The 10,682-nt window shown below is 41.0% G+C and overlaps 1 protein-coding gene and 1 long non-coding RNA gene across 11 annotated transcripts in view; one reads left to right on the forward strand and one right to left on the reverse strand.

Moving 5' to 3' along the window:
- Positions 1-2,419: 2,419 nt before the first annotated feature.
- Positions 2,420-5,236, reverse strand: LOC123984871. Of its 2 annotated transcripts, none has more exons than XR_006828546.1 (3): positions 5,110-5,236; positions 3,517-3,646; positions 2,420-3,389 (listed from the first exon to the last, which is right to left on the reverse strand). It is a non-coding gene; the product is annotated as an uncharacterized LOC123984871 (long non-coding RNA). The 2 variants fall into 2 exon arrangements; XR_006828545.1 differs by lacking the exon at positions 5,110-5,236 and adding an exon at positions 4,483-4,753.
- Positions 4,393-10,682, forward strand: part of syt1a (synaptotagmin Ia) — a 194,288-nt gene continuing 187,998 nt past the window's right edge. For 7 of the 9 annotated variants that reach the window (XM_046072080.1, XM_046072079.1, XM_046072085.1 and 4 more), the window contains exon 1: positions 4,393-4,743. The gene's annotated coding sequence lies outside the window, so the exon portion shown is untranslated. Of the gene's footprint in view, positions 4,744-7,112; positions 7,235-10,682 lie in introns of all 9 variants that reach the window. The other 2 variants (XM_046072082.1, XM_046072088.1) reach the window with 1 other exon arrangement.

Below are 10,682 nucleotides of genomic sequence, written 5' to 3' on the forward strand. Positions count from 1 at the left end.
TTTTTTATGTGCTCAGTGCTCCTTGGTGACCAGCTCTCCTGGTGGAACACCCTCATAATATATTAGGTGGGCAGAGGTTAGTACGGGTATCCAGTGCCTAATTCTCCTGATGTAAAGTGTTAGTTATTTTATATTCCACCTGTGGTTTGTTGTGAGTAATTTCAGCAGAGCTCCTTCTTAGTCAGCGCAGAGGCACTTCCTGTAAAAACTTTTTGAATAACTCTTACATAACAGCCTGCATCCTCATGCTACTCTATGTAAATACTGATGGATTCATGGTGGAACACAACACCCTTTGATCCTGCATGTGCTATTGTCATAATCTTGTTTATGACAGATTTGTTATTGACAGTAGTAGGTTGAAAGCAAGCTGAAAATGCTGTTAGTTTAGTTTGGTTATTGCTATTTCCATTATTTTTTTCCCATTTGCTCATCAATTTTAATAAGCCCCAGACCTCTAGGGAGGGAGCATGTGAATTTGAATGTTGTTGATGACTCACAAAGTCCATGCCAAGCAGAATAGGAGGCAGCTCTGGGGAGCATCAACAGCCTCTGAAGGTCACTCTACGCTGTTACCATGGCAGCGCCGGCCTCCCTCTGAGAAGTTGTTGCTGTTGTGTTCGTGTTGTTGCGTAGTGTGGTTTAAGAGGGGACCTGCCTTGGGATGCGTGCAACAACTCCTGCTCGGCATGAAAGCACACAAACATGTGCTTCCCCTCCCGTTCTCCGCCTCCTCATCAGCACTGCCAAGTCAGCAGGGGAGAGGCAGAGGTGCATCATTCTGAGCTTTCCCATGGGAGGGACACTCAAACAACACGCAAGCATCATCAAGCGTGCTGTCTGAGAATCAAAGATAATCTTTCTGGTGAATCCTGGGAGTGTAGAAGCCAAAGTGGCCGGAGTCTGACCTCTCTCTGCCATCCTGCAATATGTAAACAGCGTGTGAATAGACTCTGTACAGATGGACTAGAGACACATACACTAATCATCCATCTGTCATTTACACTTACTCTGAAAAATGGCTGTCAACCACTAAAACATAGCTGCCTCTGTCCTCTTTGTCCTTCCATTCATCCGTCAGCCATCACCACCCACAGCTACCCCGCCTTATCTATGGAATACGTGCATTGCCAAACAGCTCACAGGTGGTTACTAGCTAAGTAGGAGGAGTGCGGGGTTCATCCATATATGCATGACCATTCCCGTAGCAGCTCACAGGGGAGCTTACTTAATAGGAAGTCTTAATAAGGCAATTATCCCTGTTAGGTTTCATTTGACGCCAGCAGAAGGCGCACTCTCCTGGATTGTTTGGACCTTGGATGCCTGGAAACCTGCTCTCAAGACTTGTTGTTCGAAGAGAGTGAACAAGATTAATATTCACATTTTAAGGGCCACATGAATGGTTTTGGGTGTTTTTAGTCCATTAACTGCAAATTGCATGTACTGAATTTTACATTCTGCCTAGTATTTCCCACTGGCAGTAGTCAATGGTGTTCATTTGTCTATTCTATGGAAATTAACCTTGCTTGAGGTAGGCAATCCATCCAATTAGTGTATTGTTGCTTCGATTTTGTTTGGTGTGGTTACATGGGAAATCATTTTTTACGACCGCAACTCTTTTGAAACCTTTTGTTCTCCAAGGCCAAACATTTCATAAACCTCCTGTTAATAACTGAAAAGTTCTTGCACACCAGAAAGTCTTATTGCCAGATGCTCCAGATCAAAAACTCCAAATGTGAAAGAACAAAAAATATTCCTGCACACTTTATTTACACACACACGCACGTGTAACAGAGTCAAATATGTAATATTATAATTACACATTATTCTGTGTAAATAGTTATCACCTGACGTGTTAGATCTCCTGTGTTAATATATGAGGAACATTTGTGATTTATTTTCTGTACCCCTACGTTTGCTTTCAGGGGACCCCCCTCTCACTGTTTCCTCTTCCCTTTTGTTCTACTTCATGGAAGATACTTAGTAGCCACAGAAAGTTTTGTGTTTTAGCCTACTAGCTTAAACTTGTGTAGTATGCTAATATATCATTTAACATGAAACTGACTGGAGGACTGTGTATTTACATCTGTTGTCAGAGAGAGAATAAACAGTGATATCCTGGTCTGCGTCTCCACTTCATAACACAACGCACGCAACACTAGAAACTACCACTTACACACACACTCACGCAAAAATCTTTTTATTTCAGTCATTCAATCATTAATTTTCATGAATGTCTAAGAACTGAAACTTTGTAAATAAAGCAAGTATAAGCGATGGACAATGTGCTGCATTATATTTTTTATAATTACCTGCAGAAAAACATTGCATTCATTATTTATGTTGTCTAGGAACATGCACATATAATAATAAACAATAGTTTTGTGAAGCTGTTGCATCATGATCAAAGATTAGGCAATATTTTTTAATATGTTTATTGCTAATACAATTTTTGGATGCATTGTATTTTTGCAAATAAAACAACAGGATGACAGTTACATTTAGTCTTGTGTTCAAAAGTGTTGCAGTTAGACCACTGGATTCGCCGCTACAACAGCTAAAGGTCTTTGTGTGGGTGATGTCCCCTGGCAGTAAATCTAAAAGTAAGATTCATGGTTAAAACAAAAAAGATTTAAATAACAAAAAATGTGCCCTACTAAAAACAAATTGGATCTGCATCAGAACTGTTTCACAACAGAGAAAAGTGGCCGTTAGCTTTCAATGTCCTGATAATCAAACCCAAAGGCAAACAACAAAAAATCATTGATGCTTTAAAGGGGTAAATATGAATTTGGTTTCTTGCGACTTCAAACACTTCTCAGAGCATCTGATAATTCTTGATAGTGTCAGCTTATAACCTATTGTGAATGGTTCTACCAATAATTAATTAATCATATAAAAGAGCAAACTTTTTCCTGAACAGTAGAAGGATTGTTCTTTCCACATTGAGCTGGCCTCACCAAGGTTTGATATTTTGCCTGTCTTTGTGCTGCCAACTTTCGCCTTGTGCAGCTTTAATACCAACTGTCTAAATGCCTTCTCTTTAAACCAAACACTTGCCAACTGCAGATGAATAAAAATAAAATAAAAGCGTATCTGTGAATGTGTGTGTGTGTGCTTGAGTCTAATACTTTGCTGTGATCCTATTTCCTTCAGTGTTGCTTCACTGGAGCATCATGACATAGACATTCAGACACGCTATGCTGAGAGGACCACCTGGAGCATCATGGGCAGGTGACACATGGCTGAAAAGGTCATTCTCCCTGTGGTGCTACCCATGTTCCTACACTAGCAGGAACCATCGACTGGGCGCATGATGATATGGATCCAGAAAAAGCTGAATCTGGCTGGTATGAAGCGGTCTTCAGGAAGAAATGTGAAATACTGACCTTTAACACAAAGAAAAGCAAGACAGTTGGCTTAGTACTTCCACCAATCACCATTATCCGAACTATTGTCTGTCTTATTGTATGAGAGTGGTACATTAAGATTATTTTCCTCAGATATAGGGATCACCTTGACAGGCTCTTGATGTACTCTGAATAATCAGAAAATCTAGCTGTCACATCGGATGTTAAAAGTCACTGCCAGTCCACAAGAGATCACTGTAACTTTGGCATCCATCAACTGAAAAAGGTCATCTTGACTGGCATATGGAAAAGGAAGAGAGGGAGCAAAAATAGTCTGTGGAACAGTATATTTTGTACTCTAGTTTACATAATGACTGGCTGTAAGGGGATATTGCAGGAAACATTGTGAAACAGCAGTGTTGATGGTTTTGAAACCCCTCTCCAAAGCCATTAGTGATTAGATAAACAGTGTAGATGGACTTGTAATGATGCTCTCTTGCATGCTCTCTCGTTATCTCTTGCCTCAGCCACATGAAAGACTTCCAGAGCCTCACAAGGCTTTTGTTGTGGACATTATTTTACCCTTACAGGAACTGTATAGCCACTCCACCACCTGCCACTGCACCTGTCTGCTTTGATCACTGGTTATTGATAAGAAATGGGAACTTGAATAATGTAAGAGCTGAAAGAGAGTGAGAGTGGAGAACAAGTTAAGGCACTTGCAGTGTGTTGCCAGATTTTACTGACATTAAGTAGCCAAATCTGAGCCTGAAATCTGCCAAATTATCATAAATGTAGCACAATTTTTTATTTTTTAAATACAACTCCTAGGACTTGATTTGGCTTTCTGATTTATTAGTATAATAAATCCAAGGCCACGTCTTACATCAAACACAAAAGTCCGCAAAGAGCTGATGGAATAGCAATTTAAAGTTGAAATAAACTTTCATGACATTTGGTATCGTCAGTCATAGCAGTCAATGTGTGGTGAGCCTACTGAAGTGCCCCGTCAATCTCAATGACAACGGAGAAGAGGGCAATTCATTATGGTGCTTTTAGCCGAATTTATCACAAGCCGCCCGAAAACACTTTTACAGGTCCAATTACATAAAAAAAGTTTCTTCTTCTTTACCACTGTTGCTTCTGTGGTATTTAATAAGCCTGAACATGGCGCTTCGGGACGACTTTCCAGAGGAAATAACCGCGTTAGTGCTGTTCTCTCTGCTGCTAATGTTAGCCTCCGCTGCTACACGCTGTTAGCCAGCTAACGCTAGCGAATTTATTGGCCTCCAACGGTCAACTGGCAACGGCGCACTTACAGGCGAAAGTGTCCTGCTGTTACCAATTTTTCCTAAAGGATTTACTAACATGCCATCTGCTTCACAACAGCAAGGTAAGAACACTAACACAATTAACCTTTACGGTCTGTAATTGTGTGCTTAGTTAAAATTTGAAAGATATGATGTTGCCTAGCTGTTGCCTGTGTTATTGCCTTATTGCTCATTTCTGCTGACCTCAAGAGGTATGTTAGCTTACATGCTATCTGCCTAATCACAGTATTTGCTCTGATTAATTACTATCGCTAATTATTGCTTTCTTGTAGTGATTGAGCTCATGCTCCCTGCTAATTGTAAAACAGTTTTCTGATACTCACTGAATATTATTGAGAGTGTTGTGGGGTCAACTGACCTTTATCATAAAATGCATTGGTTTTAACAATAAATTTGTTTCCAATACTGCACATTTTGCTGTAAGTTACCTTTTGGGGTGTTTTGCTGCAGGTTGTACCCTTGTTCTGGGGTTTTATTCTGCATTTCTTGTAAAACTCCACATGGCTTTACAGTATTTAGTCACATTTACTTGATGTTCATACTCAGACTGTAACGTTATGCAATTACCTTCAGCCTACCTGCTGAGCTTCTGCTCTACAGTACTGTTTGCACTGCTACCACACATTGCAAACCTCAAGCATATATGCATATATGGATGGTTTATACCACCTAACGCCACATGACAGTTAATACAGATGTTTCCCGAGCACGTGAGCGTTAAATATTTACCTGCTGCAAGGCTGACATTGAAGCTCTGTTCACTCTTTCCTCTAAGTTACTGCACTGCTTTTTTCCATCTCCTGTTGTCACACCGCTGCCACAGATTTTGCTGGTCACGTAGCATTATATAAGTCATATCTCTGCTCCAGAGTCCACCTGTAGGCTCTTAACTCCCCTGGGTTGATGTCTATTATCACACTCCCACATCTGTGTTGTGCTGAGATTGGTGTTTGCTTGTTGCGAGTAATGAGATCAGAGCCTCGACACTTAACGGTAAATATCAACCCAACATATTCTGCATTCGCATAAAATGATCTGCTCCCCATGAATTGGCTGACTGAGCTGTAAATTTGTAGTTTGTTTGTCTAACACCTTTCTGATTTTGATTTGCTGCAGTTATGTTCAACCACAGAGAAACAAACAGCAACAGTCTAACTATTGATTTGACACCGTGGCTTTCTGTCTTTCTTGCACTACATAAGCCATGTCTGCGTGCTTTCACTTTCCTTTCTTCAATTTTCTCTCTCACTTCAGATATCAGTATTATTCTCTCCAAAACAAATCTCACCAACCACTTTTCATCAGTCTCACAAATGCTGTCATTTTCAAAATCACAGCTTTTCAAAAATGCATTGAAAATGTTTCAGGTCTTTGGTATGGACTTGTGTGGGAGGTTGTCGGCTTGAATGTCTATTTCTTTAGCCAGTAAGGCTGGCCTAAGGGGAACAAAAAAGAAAGAACATTTGGAATTGATGTGCATCTGTGCTTCTCAAAACACATTTGCTCCCCCTAATTAAAACGTCTGTAATTGAGAGGCATAATGTGATATTTGCTGCTAATTTGGTGCTTTTATTTGCAACTGGAGCAACTGATGAAATTGAAAATGATTCTAGCTCTTAGTGAACTGCCTTGGGAGCCCCAAAAATAAGAGCGTGTGTTTGCCAGTTATTGCTAATGTAGAACAGCTAACACTATAGGACTATTACTGAAAATATAAAACCACCGCTGGCCTACTGACATAAACATTCTTGTGGTTATATGGTATGCGCTGTAACCATTCGGCTACCGCGGCGCTCCATTTCTGCACTGTTTTATGTTGCCAGTGGATTTTTTCAGGGTTTGGCAGTTCTTACAATGTACTCCCCATGTAATGTCCATTCTTTGCTGCTGCAGCAGTAGCAGCAGTCACTTCATCACGAGAAAAGGATTTCAGCAGGATGTTCATTTACTCACACAGCCAAAGTGTTGTGCTGGACAAAGAGATGGAGTGCTTCACTTTCAAACTCGAGGAGGCTGCAGATTCACAGGGGTACTTGCATTATTTTTAATCGGGTTAGGCAGCCAGAGGATTGCAGTGCATGCTGGGATATGTGTCTATAGGATCCAAGGACTGCACAGAATTGAAATCTGTAGGATAAGCTCAGCTCAGAGTGTATGGGGAAGGAGCCTCAGCTATAATGGCATTTTACAATGGCGCCTAGCTGCAGGCGCAGGATAGCGAGAACAGCTAATCACGTGACGTGCTCTCACATCGCATTTGCCTCAGCTGGTCTTCGACTGCTTTTCAAATGATAAGCTTCTCTCAGCCTCTCTTCCTACGTGTGAATGGAAGCAATAAACAGGCCGAGACGTGTCGAGTATTGACCTTCTGTCATGTTTTCCACAACTCAAACTGATCTCAAGACTAAAACAACAACTGTTTGATTTGCAGTCAGGTGAGAAAAATGTGGCAGCAGGGAAAGCCACTCGACCATGGGCTGCATTCAGTATGCACTTACAGCTGACTGGCTGATGAGCCGCAATCAGCCTTCCCACTCCGACTGGCAATGATTGGTGAGTTATGGTAGAGGAATAGTTGGCCTGGTCTGCTTTGAGCTAAATATGAGAGTGTAGGTTTTGGGAAAAACACTGAAGACAACATATAGCAATATGTTTAGAAAGTTAAAGTTGAGATATCATTGTACAACTGCTCATGACACATGTTTAGCAGCACATACAGTAGAGTTTCTGGCCTGGCTGGACATTAACAGTCACACTCCTATTCTTTGATACAAAAAGTCACAAATGTTATGGACAGTTGCATGTAGCAGTGTAAAATGGAGCAGCATGTATTGGTCAGGAATGGTTAGTGAATTCTTGTTTCTCAACATGGGCCTAGATAAAGAGACTTTTTACCAGCTGATTTTATATTTTCATTAAAGTCTAACATTGTGTCACCATTTCATTGTGTTGAGTATGGCCCATCAGATGACAGCTTCAGATACTTCCTTAGACTAAGGAGTTAATATAACAGCTACGGCATGCTTGCATGGTGGCACTTTAAGGCTGTAATTTATTAAAATGTTTGTCTAAACAACACATCCTTGTTTCCATAGGCTACCTCACCAAACTGGTAATGACATTTTAGAACCTGAGAGCTTCAGTGTTCATTTTACAGCAGATTCCTGTTCACCTTTTGGCTGTACTAAAATTCAATTTCCTTTTTTTTTATCATAGATTTTTTTAAAAAAAGGTTGAGGGCCTATCTGTTGGAAAATGGACTGAAATGGGGCATGACTGTTATTTCAGTAGTAAGTGACTACCAGAGCTGAGGCTGTTCTCCTAAAAGCCTAACAGACATAATGTGAAGTAAAAATGTTCTGGTAAGGTCCCTCGTAATCTAAAGCACAAGGAGAGGAAGAATGTTTAAAGACAGAAAAGCATTAACAGAAAATGCAGTTTAATAGTCTATGTTGTGTGTTTGTGCGTCATTTAAGAATGGGACACTGCTCATACTCTGTGATCCATATTCAGCTTGTGATGCTAAGTGCAGCATATACAATTGGATGCAGTCAAAAACAATTCCACTTCCAGTACGTATACTACATTTATGATGATGTTAGATATTGGAAGCTTTTGGTGAGTCTAGGGCTTTCACGGTGAAGTAATTTCCACCGCGGCAGTATATTGGGGCTCAACAGTATGCGGTATCATCACATTTTTCATCAATGAAGTAATTTTGTGACATATAGCAGAGTAAAAGTGTCTGTATCTGTCACTTCACTGCACAGCGAGCCGCTAACAGCAGCTTTATGATCTGAGCAAGCTAGCTGCTGCGTGCTAGTCAACAACAAACTGTTGTTTGACCGTGTCTTTTTCAAACGTAGCTATATCATTACCTTCAGGGCATGTCTATCAAGTCAATTTACATACCACAGCAATGCACACGCGAGCACACACAAACACACACGCTAGTGTGGAGCAGAATGGCTGTCCACAACTAACGATATAACTAAATTTCCACAGAAAGCAACATGAAAAACAGCTTCAGGCTACCGACACACTACGCTCCTTAGTTAGTGAGATTCAAATGAGGCTTACTGTCCACAGTTCCTCTGGACTGTCCCTCAGGATCACAACGTTAGTCCAACATCGCCGAGCCTGCTAGCCACATTAGCCGCGCAATATGCTAACGCCAAGTTAGCTAACCTTTAAAATAAACAGAAAAACAACACAAAACACGGCAACACTTACAACTTCAGAGTTTGAAGTCGGGTCTCGTACAGCCCATGGCGATCCATCCTTGAACCATTACAGAGCTCGTTACGGTTGTAGAACTTTTGAAGCACTCATTTATTAATTTAACACGCCCTGAAGTGTACAGTATGAACATAGCGGTTGTTGCAGCGCTTGCCAGCCTCCGCGGTAGGCTTGACCAATAGCGTGACTATTTCAATTTTGCCGTTACTGCGACAGCCCTAGGTGAGTCTGCCTTACCTTCGACACAGCTCCGCTTGTTCAACATAGCAGCTCAATTTCTTTGCCAATCTGTGGCACAGCAGCCTTCAGTGTTGATAGGCTATTACTCGTGACGTGTAACCAATCAGAAGTTGAGTGAGACTATAGAGAGGCGGCTACATCAGAACCAAAGTAGCGCATTATAAAATAAATTTAACCCTAACTCTTTTTTTTTTTTTTTTTTTTTGCTGATCTGAAAATTATCCGACCCGTTATTCAAAACCACAGATTGATTTGAACCATGACTTTTGTGATCTGTTGCACCACTATAAAGCAGTATCATGTGCCAAAGCTTATAATATGTACGTATATGTATATATACACATTCTGCTATTACTAATTCACCGAATATTGATCTCAGTATCCCATAGCACTACCAGAACATCTGAATCGAACTCATCAACTCTCCTTAAAACCGGCAATTCACAGCTACATTTGTCAGATTGTCCACTGAAGTTGCACAGCCCCATGACCATGATTTCTGTCCAGATATATCTGAGAAAATCAGAGACCTTGTTTAAGGCTTTCAAAGCTGCTCTTGAGGATGAAATAAAATCACATTCAGTGAAACCTCAGAGGACGGAGCCAAAGAAAAAAAGGTGAGAGTGCCTAAAGCTATACCAAGTGCGGTAGGTTGGCAAATTAGCTAGTCTAATAACATCATCATCGAGAAGAAAAAGGTTAATGCTGACATGACAGCTGACCTTCTATTTTCTTATTGCTCCTGCTGTTGTGACACTCAAACTTTAAAGAGGTGGTATTGTGCTTTTTGGCTTTTTCCCTCTTCTTTATTGACTTATATACCTTTTTTGTGCATGTATTAGGTTTGCAAAGTGAAAATACAGTGGGGGAAATAAGTATTTGACCCCTTGCTGATTTTGCAGGTTTGCCCACTTACAAAGAATGCAACAATCTACAATTTTAATCATATGTACATTCTAACAGTGAAAGACAGAATCCCAAAGAAAATTCCAGAAAATCACATCATATGAATTTTTAAAAATTGATAACCATCTGATGAGGAAAAACAAGTATTTGACCCCCTACCAAACAGCAAGTATTCTGGCTCCTACAAGCCAGTTAGTCTTTCTTTAAGACACAGCCCCAATCCCAACCAATTATCTACATCAAATACACCTGCCTCACCTCGTTACCTGTATAAAAGACACCTGTCAACACCCAAACAACCAGCATCCAACATCACCACCATGGGCAAGACCAAAGAGCTTTCTACGGACATCAGGGACAAGATTGTTGATCTGCACAAGGCTGGGATGGGCTACAAGAGAATCGGAAAGCAACTTGGAGAGAAAAGATCAACTGTCGGTGCAGTTATCAGGAAATGGAAGAAGCACCACACCACCGCCAACCTCCCTCGGTCTGGGCCTCCACACAAGATCTCGCCTCGTGGGGTGTCCCTGATCATGCGAACGGTGAGGAATCATCCCAAAACCACAAGGGGGGAACTGATGAATCAACTGAAGGCAGCTGGGACCACAGTTAC

The sequence above is a fragment of the Micropterus dolomieu genome, linkage group LG16 (genome assembly GCF_021292245.1).
Source record: "Micropterus dolomieu isolate WLL.071019.BEF.003 ecotype Adirondacks linkage group LG16, ASM2129224v1, whole genome shotgun sequence".
NCBI lineage: Eukaryota > Metazoa > Chordata > Actinopteri > Centrarchiformes > Centrarchidae > Micropterus > Micropterus dolomieu.